Source organism: Moschus berezovskii, chromosome 6 (genome assembly GCF_049115385.1).
Source record: "Moschus berezovskii isolate FMDL1 chromosome 6, NW_MosBer_1.0, whole genome shotgun sequence".
NCBI classification, from domain to species: Eukaryota; Metazoa; Chordata; class Mammalia; order Artiodactyla; family Moschidae; genus Moschus; species Moschus berezovskii.
Genome location: NC_142465.1, coordinates 33,842,797 through 33,855,424, shown reverse-complemented (window position 1 = coordinate 33,855,424; position 12,628 = coordinate 33,842,797). Strand labels below are relative to the sequence as shown.

The 12,628-nt window shown below is 39.3% G+C and overlaps 1 protein-coding gene across 4 annotated transcripts in view; it reads right to left on the bottom strand.

Moving 5' to 3' along the window:
* The window catches only part of LIMA1 (LIM domain and actin binding 1), a 92,114-nt gene extending 79,761 nt beyond the window's left edge, over positions 1-12,353 (bottom strand). For all 4 annotated transcript variants that reach the window (XM_055394473.2, XM_055394475.2, XM_055394474.2 and 1 more), the window contains exon 1: positions 12,232-12,353. The gene's annotated coding sequence lies outside the window, so the exon portion shown is untranslated. The remainder of the gene's footprint in view (positions 1-12,231) is intronic.
* Positions 12,354-12,628: the final 275 nt, after the last annotated feature.

The following is a 12,628-nucleotide window of genomic DNA, read 5'->3' as shown; positions in this document are numbered from 1 at the left end:
AACTTGCATCAAAAAAAGGTCATGGTCACTGTTTGGTGGTCTACTGCCCATCTGATCCTTGACAGCTTCTGAATTCCAGAGAAATCATTACATCTGAGAGTATGCTCAGCAAATTGATGAGATGCACTGAAAACTGCAATGCCTGCAGCCAGCACCTGTCAATAGAAAGGGCCCAATTCTCCATGGCAACGCCCAGCTGCACATCACACAACCAACCCTTCAAAAGTTGAACAAATCATGCTACAAAGTTTTGCCTCATCAGCCATATTCACTGGACCTCTCGCCAAACCAACTACCACTTCTTCAAGCATCTCAACAACTTTTTGCATGGAAAATGCTTCCACAACCACAAGGAAGCAGAAAATGCTTTCCAAGAGTTCACTGAATCGTGAAGCATGGGTTTTTATGTTACAGGAATAAACAATCTTATTTTTCGTTGGTAAAAATGTGTTGATTGTAATGGTTCCTAGTTTGATTAATGAAGATGTGTTTGAGCCTAGTTATAATGATTTAAAACAGTCTGAAACCACAATTACCTTTGTACAGGTGGAGGAAGGCATAGCAACCCATTCCATTATTCTTGCCTGGAGAATCCTCATAGACAGAGTAGCCTGGTGGGCTACAGTCCATAGTGTCACAAAGAGTCAGACACGACTGAGCAACTAAGCACAGCACAGCATGTATATAGATATTTGTAGCTCAGTTCAGTTCAGTTCAATTCAGTCGCTCAGTTGTGTCTGACTCTTTGTGACCCCATGAATCACAGAACACCAGGCTTCCCTGTCCATCACCAACTCCCGGAGTTCACTCAAACTCATGTCCATCGAGTTGGTGATGCCATCCAGCCATCTCATTCTCTTTTGGCCCGGTCTCCTCCCGCCCCCAATCACTCCCAGTATCAGAGTCTTTTCCAGTGAGTCAACTCTTCGCATGAGGTGGCCAAAATATTGGAGTTTCAGCTTTAGCATCAGTCCTTCTGTATATATATAGTTTTTATAATTAAATGTTCATATGGTTGTAAAGAGTCAGCCACGACTGAAGTGACTGAGCATACATGCAATAGTTTCCAAACCCAGGGACTGAACCTGGGTCCACTGGCAATGAAAGTACTGAGTCCTAACCACTGGACCACCAGGGAATTCCCAACGACTTATCTATTAAGAAACATTAGGAAAATCACTCTAAGCCTTAGTCTTATCATCTCGAAGATGTTCTTTTAGCCTAGTGCTAAAATAAGTGCTTAATAAATAAGGACAGTGGTGGTGGTAATAAAAATAGCTAAAATTCATCAAACATTTGCCAGGTGCTAAATGCTGTTTTAATTGTTTTGCAAATATAAACTTATTAATCCTCATAATAACATACTCAGAATAGTATTGTTCCACTTTACAGATGAAGAAATTGAGGCCCAGAGGGGTTAAATAAGTCTTAGCTCATATTTTTTAGGAGGCTGGGATGGAAACAAAATAATAATCTCAAGCACAAAAGATAAATCAGAAATGCAGTTCCAACCCACACGGTAACTTATTTTTGCCAAATCAGCAATTTTTTAAAAAGAGCATCTTTGATGTTGTCTCTTTGAAACTAATAGTGATGACCAGGAAAACGTGTTGTTTAGTTGGTAAGTTGATTTACCAAGTCGACTCTCCTGCAATCCCATGAACTGTAGCCTGTCAGGCTCCTCTGTCCATTGGATTCTCCAGGCAAGAATACTGGAGGGAGTTGCCATTTCCTTCTCCAGGGCATCTTCCCAACTGAGGGTTAGAACCCGTGTCTCCTGCATTGGCAGGCAGATTCTTAATCACTGAGCCACCAGGGACTTCCAGAAAAACTACGGCTGCTCAAAACACTGACACAATTTCTCTGCACCAGAAACTCTAAATCTCTGTCAAATTACACCTTGAAAGGGCCAAATTTTAGGTTCTCAACACCTCCATAAAAACTCTAAGTTGAAGATAATATAATTATCATTTTCCTGCATGCTTCTATTACTTTGTTCATCCATTTAAATATTTTCTTGTACTTTTGAAACCCACATTTGCTTTTTCATAATTGCGGTAATCTCACAAAGCTTATTTAGACAGATAAAAGAGTAACCTCTAATCATAGCCTTTACAAACTAACTTCAGTTTAAAGTTTTTGGGTTGTGAAGAGTGACCAGGAAACTAATCTTTTTTTTTTTTTTCTTTCTTTAAATTAAGGAATTAACAGATCTATTCCAAGTTTAATTCTCCCTCTTCCCCAGATCTAATTTGTTATTTATTCACTAAGTTCTTCCCCCCAAGTTGATAATTAACTCATTGTTAGGACAATCATAGACCAAGGCAGTGAAGTTTTTTTTCCAGTATTTTTTCACACATAGCAATGAAAATCTCTTTCAATAAGTGAAAAAACCAAACCAAAAACCCTGCAGATAATGTTGGCAATAACTTCACATTTAAAGTGAAAAGTAGAGAAAAGTACAGTTAATTGTAAAAACAATGTAGAAATAGAGTTGACTGAGGCCATTACACAAAAATTAGATTTAACTCTGAATGCTTGTTTTTCCTTTAACCTTTATATCATTTCATACTTTAACATCAGCTGCATCAAATATCAGTACCTGGTACAGTGTAGGGGCTCACTAAATATCTGTTACACAAATGAAAAACAAATCATGCTAGCTCTGTCACCAGGTATCTTGACAAAGGAATGCCCACCTACATAACTGAGTATCTGTCCATAAACTACATACTCCCAGGTCTTGCCAATTATATGCTAATTAAAACAAAGTGGCTAATCAGTTTTCTTTGCAGTATCAAAGCAGAAGAAATACATACACTTATTTAAGAAGGCTGCTTCTGTTAAAGATACAACTTCCTTATACCAGTTCTTTGTCCTTAATAATTAATCAAGTTTTCTCCAAATACAGGGCTTCTTAGTTTCACTCCTGGCCATTTCCAGGAAGGGCCTGGCTTTCATTCTTATCTGAAATTTTAGATGATGTATTTTTTTCAGGACTTGTTCAATCTGAAAAGCCAGCTCAGATCAATTTAACCAATCCCTTCGAGCAAGAGAATTAAAACGGTTTTACTGAAAAGTGATTCTTCCCTAGGCAAGTTCTATAATCCTTCCTTTCTGTAAAAATCTTAGAAGCTAACCCAGAACAATGCTTTAATCAAGCACAAACATAGCTGAAGCTGGTCACATAAAAAATTACCAAATCACACAGGCACAAAAGTGATAAAATTTTGTTACTTGTATGAACCAGTGCTATGCATCTTACTTCTTAAGGACTGTCTCCTGAACTGGCAGGCAGATTCTTAACCACTGTTTTTAAAAAGTCATTGAGAGGCATTTATTGAATAATGAGAGGTCTTTTAGTTACCACGGAAAGTCAATCAACCTCTTTAGGTAGGGCTCAGTTTCTTCATCTCAAAACCAGCTAATAATTAACAAGGGATGGTTTTTGAGGATGAAATGAGAAAATAAAAGTATAACTTCTTTGAAAAGTATAAATTGCTATAAAAACTATTATAATTCTTAATAAAATTTCAAGCCAGTTTCAAGGAAAAAAATAATGGAATTAAAAATTATTCTACCCAATGAAGAGAAATTGGAAAAAAAGTAGAACTGATTAGTTTCATTGTCTGGTTTCGCTAGATGTTAACAAGAAACCCCTTGTCTAACACTGTTGCTAAAAACCTTTCTAATCAAAACACTGTCCTATTTCAGGACATGTAGTAAGTAAAAGGAAAATAATTTCACCTTTCCTTGAGAATCTAGGTAGCTTTCTTATTTTTCTCCTCGAGAAGAAAGTTTCTGGTTGCTTGAAGATTCTAGTGTGTTAATTCTAGTTTTGCTATACTAGCGTTTAAAAATGTAATGAGAGCTAACAGATTAGTATTGGCCAGCAGTAATAACCCTGAAAGTACATGCTGACAGTGGTAGTAAAATAGTGGCCTAGATCCTGGGAACACCTTGGAAAACCTGCACTCAGATGGAAATGAATCCTGCCTATCACAGTACCCAAATCTTTGTCCAGCTACCTTCAGAAATCCTCAGAGACTGCTACCTGATTTGAACCCTGATGGAACTACTTCAGCTGTTGTCCATTAAAAAAATATACACAGTTAACTGTGTGTGTAACACACACAATAAAACTTTTGGATTGCAAACCAAACCAAAACTTTTAAAATCAAGAAGTCTATCTTCAAGGCTCATTCATTCATTCAACAAATATTTGAGCATTTACCATGCGTCAGGCAGAGTTCTATTTGCTAAGTATGTAAGATAAAAAGTGGCAGACAAGGTCTCTGCTCTCATGAAGCTTCCATTCCACTGGGGAAGCTGGACAATTAAACACCGAGATTAAATGAAACACTGTGACAATTAAATGTGAAGCACTGTGATCAGTGCTGTGAAGGAAATACAAAAAGAGTAATTGGAGTGGTGGTAGGAAACGGGGCAGATACTTCAGATAGTGGTCAGGGAAGCCCTCTTTGAGTGAATGACATTTGAGCTGACACCTGAATGAGGAGGAGGAGACAGCCAGTCAGCCAGGTGAAGAGAAAAGATGGGAGAGTTTTCCTACCAAAGAAAATAGCAAATGCAAAGTCCCTGAGGCAGGAATGATGGCAAGGGAATGAATGAGAAGTATGAAATGATGACAGAGATGAGTGGCAGCCAGTTCAAATAAGGATTTACCAGGGATGGTAGAAGATTTTAATTTCATTCTAAGTGTAATGTGAAGTCAAACACTGTTAGATAATTGTGTTTGTAAGATGAAGATGAGATACGTTTAATACATTCTATGAGTATTAAATTGCTTATTACATGCATAATGACTACATACAAAATGAAAAGGAAAGGCAAGGTTCTCACACTTAGAAGATTTACAGTGTTTTAAGGAAGGAATAATTCATAAATAGTGACAGCACTAAGGTGAAAAATGAAGTAAAAATAAGGTGCTAACTGAAGACTGGGGAGGGAGTCACTGATTCAAATACAAGACTTTAGAAAAGGCTTCATATTTTTAAAGTAAAAAAATTTTTTTGACCTCTTAAAGAAAAAGGATTTAAGCAGGAGTAGGGGAAGGAGGGGAGTCTGAGGCTGTGGGAACTGCATGAGCAAAGGCACAGAGGCAGGAAAAGACAGGGTGGGTCCAGGAAACCATGAATCATTGCATGGCTACAATTGCATGGCTACAGTGCCAGGTGGGTGGGTAGCGATGTGAGAGATAAGTCTGGAGAAATAGGCTGTCAGGGTGTGGGAGTTGGGGTCTTGAATGGTATGTTGAGAAATTTAGACTTAATTTACTTGGGCTTTGGTTCCTCTTAAGTATGTAAAAGAATCTCTTCAGGTACTTGTTAAAACTGCTAATTTCCATGCCCCATCCCTCCAGATACATTGATTTATAAGTCTAGGTGGGACCTAAGAATCTCCTTTTTAAACGAACACCTCAGGTGATTCTAAAACAGGTACTTAGGAAACCATACTTTGAAAATCAGTGTACTATTTTTTTTTTTTTATGACAAGTCTGGACTGAAAGGGAAAAACTGAACCCAATTCTAAGGATTGCTCAAGGACTCCAACAAAAAGGGGGAACCTGAATTAGAAGACTGATAACAGAGCCTTTATTGGGACTTTCCTGGATGTCCAGTGGTTAAGACTCCACAGGGGATGTGAGTTCGATCCCTAGTCTGGGAACTAAGACCCCACATGGTGAGGTACAGTTAATAAAATAAAATTTTAGAAAACTATTTTTTAAAAAAAGAGCCATTATCTCTGTTGGGATAGAGTCAACCAAAGTTGGTGATTAAATGTGGGAGGAGAGAAGAACAGAAGTGTTCAAGACAACTTCAAACTTGTCCTTAGGGAAAGGACAAGGTGCCTGGTGGAGAGATACCATCTGCAAGGTCTATGAGGTGTTGGAAATGTGGATCTGGGGGTTCAGGAGATATGCAGAGGCACTAAACATGCTGCTTAGGTACTCCAAAGTAAATTCAACACAAATTAAACAATATAAAAAGTAAAACCATAAAATTCAGAAGGGAATTGAAGTGAGTACTTAAACCCATCTCTGGGTAGCAAAAAGACTTTTAAACATAAAAGCAACAAAAGAAACCCCAAAGAAAAAGATCTGTAGATAAGTAATTATATACCACATACAAAATTAAAATAACTAACATTTGACCATCAAACAATCAATTGATATTCTTAAAACAAAGAGCTTACTGGAATCCCTGAAGGTCCAGTGGTTAGGACTTGGAGCTTTCACTGCTAGAGTCCAGATTGAATCCTTGGTGCGGGAACTAAGAAGATCCTGCAAGAAGCAAAGTTATCCCCTCCCAAAAAAACCCACTAAGAATAGTTTCTATGTGGAATAGTGGAAGTTATTAAATAACTTGGCAGCTTAAACATCTTGTCCTAAAGAGACTTGCTTTATATGCACTAAAGATGATTGGGCTTTGTGGCATAGACTGGGAGGGCTCTTTTGATGTACTTCACCAAATTGTCAAGTGTCAATCTAGGAGAGTGCCTAAATATACCAATTGTAGTAATTTACATTGTCTTGAGGGCACAAATACATTAAATTGCCCCCAAACTCCACTAAGCCTTGCTACCTCCAAGGAAACTCCCTTTACTACATCCAGTCTTTCCTGAGGCTCCATATATTTAAACTGTGTGCAGGGTTAGGGATGGGACAGGAAATCATTTCACAATGTCGAGTGAGCAGTGGCTCATAAGTCATCCTTTTAGCACACAGAATCAATAGCTGAACCCTCTCATCTTACAGATGAGGCTCAGAGAGGATGAAAGACTTGCCAAAGATCACCTAAGTCGCTGATTCCCAACAATGAGTCAGGAATCCTGATTCTCAAACGGCATTCCTTCCACTTTGTAGTGCCTCTCCATCCATTATGAGCAGTGGATTCTCAAAATGATTGCTATTTAAAACACCACAATTACAACTTCTATATGCTTTCTACTTTATCACTCTACTCATTCAGTTTGGCCTAATAAAAACCTGTACTCCCTCCCCCAAAGCCCCAAATAAATGAGAGAACTCCAAAAAACAAACAAAAAACATAATTAAAATGTTTAGACATTTTAAAATGGGAACAGATTAACCAAAAGACAATTCACAGAAATGAAAATGAAGGTATGAAAAATATTCACTCTTACTAGTAATTAGATAAATATATATTAAATCTCTTTTGCTTATCAAATTAGTAAAGATTAAAAAAATAAGATTCAAAGTTACAAAGATAGGCCCTCACAATCACTGCAAGTGAGAATATTAATCTAGTCTTTATGAAAACGCAATTTGACAGCAGTATTTTTTAAATTTTCATGCTCTTTGACCCACTAATTAAACTTCTGAGAATCTAACCTCAAGAAATAGTGAGTGATTGGTACAAAAATGTATGCATAAATTTGTTCTCAATTTTTTTCACTTGTTAATAATGGTGTAAAAAATCAAAACGTCCAAACACTCAGTTAAATTTTGCACCATTGATAGAATAGGGTATTAAACATCTATTTAAATTGTTTTAAAATAATTTTGATGTTGAGGAAAACCATGACATAATGTAGAGTGGAAAAGCAGATACAAAATTCTACTGTAGTAAAATGAACCCAACTACCTGTATGTTTATGTGAGTGTGTCTGTGTGTATCAAACAAACAAAAAAAAAGACTTAAAGGAAGTGAAGTGAAAGATGCTCAGGTATGTCTGACTCTCTGCAATCCCATGGACCATATAGTCCATGGAATTCTCCAGGCCAGAACACTGGAGTGGGTAGCCTTTCCCTTCTTCAGGGGATCTTCCTAGCCCAGGGATCGAACTCAGGTCTCCTACATTGTGGGCAGATTCTTACCAACTGAGCTATCAGGGAAGCAAACAGGACTTCTCACCAGAACAAATTATGGGCTAGTCTATCTTCTTCATAATTTATTTTTTCCCTGATTTTCTATAATTAGCAATATAATTTTTATTTTCAAAATATGTATGTTTGTATATGTGAATATAGAACAAGAATTATAAATAACACGAAAAAAGATTTTAAAAATGATTAATTTATAAATCACTCACATAGAGGTGTCGGTTGAAGTCACGGAAACAGATCAGATTGTTCAGGGAGAGAGTATAAGAACAGGATGCTGGAGAGGGTCACAGCAAACATACACATTTAAGGGGCAAAAAGACTGAATTAGTGAAGAAGCATAGAAGGAAGTAGCTAGATGGAGAACCAGGTATTGTCACATCAAGAAAGCACACGAGGGACTTCCCTGGTGGTCCAGTGGTTAAGAAATCTGTACTTCCACTGCAGGGGGTGCAGGTTTGATCCTTGGTTGGGAAACTAATACCTTGCATGCCACATGGTGTGGCCACAAAAAAGAAAGCCGCATAATACGAAGAATCAGAAAAGTTGTCCACATGGTCAAATGTTGCCAATAGTAAGGAGGAGGATAGTGACAGGGCCATTAGAGGAAAATCAGTGGGTACTACACATGAACAGACTGGTTTCCTCTAGTTCTGGTGAAAGAAAGTGAAAGTGTTAATCACTCAGTCGTGTCCAACTCTTTATGACCCCATAGACTGTAGCCCACCAGTCCATGGAATGCTCCAGGCAAGAATATTGGAGTGGGTTGCCATTCCCTTCTCCAGGGGGTCTTCCTGACCCAGGGATCGAACCTGGGTCTCCAGCATTATAGGCAGATTCTTACCATCTGAGCCACCAGGGAAACGTCTGATTCTGGTGGTGGAAGCCAAATCTGAGCAAATGGTACCTATTCAATAAAACTGACTGTGAAGAAAAGAAGTCCTGTGCCTAAATTATCTACTTAAACTTCAGTTTATGGGGGAAAAAAAGGTTGTGGAAATCTAAAACCAAGTAAAAGCATATTAGGATGACTAATCTATTGGTAACGAAACAAAAAATTGGCAATACTTTGGTGTACAAGAAAAAACATGTTTGAGGGATTGTAAAGTTTCCATATAGTAAGCTCTGTTATAGAATAATTAAGGGAAAAAACAGCTCCATACTTGTTATCAGAAGGACAAAATAAACTGTTACCTTTTTCCCCTAAAGATGTAGGTTCTCAGTTTCAGAGCAGTATTAAGATATTATTTAAAAGTAAAAATAACGTAAAATATCAGAGTATCATGTTAACTTCTTGAGACTGGACATGTGAAGTTTCTAGAAACATTTTCAAATGTAAACAAATCATTTGACATGCTAATTAATGGATTTTTTGTTGAATCAAACCTTGACTTTTTGTAATAATCAGATGAAATTAACCTTCTCATAGGCCATTAATTAAATATACACTTTGTCAATGATAGACAAATGTCCTAGTCTGGAGAGGGGATGTTGATAATGGGGGCGGCCATGGATATGGACTTCCAACCTACAGAACTGAGAGAATAAATAAATGTTGGCTTAAGAAACTAACAAAAAAAAAACCCTTGTCTTTTTTATGAAAAGACGTCTGCATTAGCACAATAACTTGACTGAGTCTCAAGGACTCTCTATCCAGCCACAGAATAAACACACCAGAATGGTCCTACCAGGAGTACCATTTACCATAGAATCTCAATCCCGCAACCCTCAAGCAGAAACTACTCAATTTACAACCACTCATTTTGTTACTAAAGAACCTTGAGAGTCTGTGTTAAGTAACTTAACATCACCTGGAGATTACTGTACACAATTCAAAATAAAGTACCTAAACTTCCTATCAAAAAACATGCAGTGAATAGACCATGCATGTGTGCTCAGTTGTATTGGAGTCTTTTTGCAACCCCTTGGACTATAGCCCACCAGTCTCCTCTGTCCATGGGATTTCTCAGGTCAAAATACTGGACTAGGTTGCCATTTCCTACTTCAGGGGATCTTCCCGACCCAGAGGTCAAACCTGCATCTCTTGTGAATTGGCAGGTGGATGGATTCTTTATCACTGCACCACCTGGAAAGCCAGTTCATCAAGTACCATGGCTCAAATTGCCAGAGGAAACAACCATCACCTGTAGTATTAACTCAAAATCTCTATTTTAAAAATGAAAAACATAATCATATAGAAGAGGCTGTGGCATGTTCATCCTGTAAATATTAGAACAATGGCACACAGCAGGCAGTTAGTAAATGCTTCATATAGTTACTCTATATGAAGAACACTCAAGAATACCATAAACTTCATATCATTAACACTCTGCAAAGAGTCTTCAAAAATTTCTGACCTCTTCCTCCCCACCCTCTCCCCTGCTCCAAAAAGAAAGAAAGAAAGAAAAAGACATTTTGAGGGTACCTTAGCAAGAAAAAGTATCCTCTGTCATTAAGGTGTGCTGTTAACAGAACTGCTTTCACTTTTGAAGCTTTCTTTTCTTAGAATTATTAGAAGGTTAAAATTTGGCCCACCTTTAACCAGAATCTGGAACAAATTTGAATGTACCAAGTTAAACAAAGTTACACAATGGACCAATTTTAACAAAATGACACTGCCTTGCTAATGCTGCCAATACACAGTTCTCTTCCCAGAGGCTGCTCTAGAGTTCAGGGACTACATGATAACAACACTTCCGGACCCAATACCAAAACGTGAAAATAGCCCCATCAGCTATTTACCAAACTGCACAGAATTAATGACAAGTCATAATTCCATGATCAAAATGCTATAATGTTGAAACAGAACACAAGGTAAGGAATATGAGTGACACAAATACATGGACTGAAGAGAATCACTCAGTATTGCTCAGAGGTTTTTGTTGTTTATTCTGTTTTGTGTTCAAGGAAAAGCAGAGGGATTTTTAAAATAACTGTATGTCCTGTGTTACTACAGCACTCTGGGTTGATCTCTAGTATAGCACTGACCTCACTAATACTCTAAGTTGTATCTACTGACCTGTCTCACCCATTTGATTTTATTCTTTTAGAATAGGAACATTTAGAATTTTGAATCCACATTATTGACGATACAAGCGGCACTCAATAAATGTTCTGTCCAAAAAATAAATTCTTAAAGTGATTACTGAGTACCATGCTACGTGTTGTTCTCTCAATGCAAAACAAATACATACGCACATTCCCTTTTTTGAAGGTCGACATGATCATCCTTCATCCAGGTTATAACTCAGCAGGAACTTAGGAAGGCTGAGGCTCATCTTCTTCTGTGTCTACATCAGACCTCAGAACAAAGCATTATTTCATGGTTCCTAAAATACTTATCATTTGTGAACAGTAACTATGCAGATGAAAAGTATTCCATTTAATCATCTAAAGCAAAAGCAAACAAAAGAATATCCAATGCAAAAGAAGACCTCTCTCCTTTTAAAGGGTCACTGTCTTAATGGCTAATAACTCCCTAAGTATCTTTGACTAACTTGAAAAGTCAAGTCAATAGAACCATCTGGATTAGGCAGAGTTTTGAAAGCTGGAATTAGGTGAAAGATAATATTAGCTCAAATATCTCTCACCAGGATTGTAAGCACCAGTAAGGAAGGGTGCCAGATGGTTAGCTCCTAGCTCCTACAGCTTCAGGCTTAGTAGGTGTAGCCCGGGGTGTACAATTACCTTATATTAACACCCACGTATTGACAGGTGCCAGCGACTTGTACACGATAGCGATTCTGGGGTGACACACCCAGCTGTAAGGCCTGCTATAGTATCAACGTATCTCAAAAGGGTGTAAGACTCTTAAAGGATTCAGCTGGCAGAATGGAAGGAGAGAAATATCGAAGAGAAACAGAATGGCTGAAAATGAAGAATGAAAAAGAGCAGTTAGATTATCAGAATATTTCTCTGGAAGGCTATTTTGAATTTTGAACTGCCGCTTTCCTCCACCACACGTATATAGTGAGGAAGGAGTGTTCCTGAGGCACGAGGAGGGGGTCCGATCAGTTCCCGCCCTCAGTCAGCAAAGGCTCCGCTCCACATAATTACTCCCAACCCCATTCTTGCCTGGAGAATCCCAAGGACGGGGGAGCCTGGTGGGCTGCCGTCTAATGGGGTCGCACAGAGTCGGACACGACTGAAGCGACTTAGCAGCAGCAGCAGTCAGTACGGTACCCAGAAGTGAGGAAGGAGCAAAGGATCAGCAGTTCCTCCACTCCCTTTCTCGAGGGGGAGGGGTTCACGCTCCTTGTATTCCCCTCACCCGAAGAAGTCGCGGGAGAAAGAGGGTGTGGAGGGAATCCGGGGTCTCTGTGGACTCTCCGGCTGCGGAGGATGTGGAGAGAGAAGACCCTTACCTGGCCAAAAGCGGTCTTTCTTCTGCGCTGCTGTCAGCTCCGCCACGGGTCCCTGGCGCCCTGCCTCGCGCACCTGTCGCGACCTAGCTGCAACACCTACATACAGCTCTCTGCGGCCCCGCCCCGCTCCGGCTCAGAGCCCCGCCCCGGACCCCGCCCACAGCAGCGGAGGCGCGCACGTCGGCCCGCCTCCTGCGCGGCCTCGGGGTGGGCGTGCGCGCCGCTGGTTGCGTGTTCGCGCCTTGAGGCTGTTCGCTGTGCTCCGCATCGCGACGTAGGAGCCGTGAAGGGCGTGGCTGCATTTTCCTGGGACTGCTTCTAAACTCTGCTTTCTGAGGAGAGCAGTCACCTGCACGGCCTAGAGCTCCGTGCTTCTGTACTTTGGCTTCAACCCTTT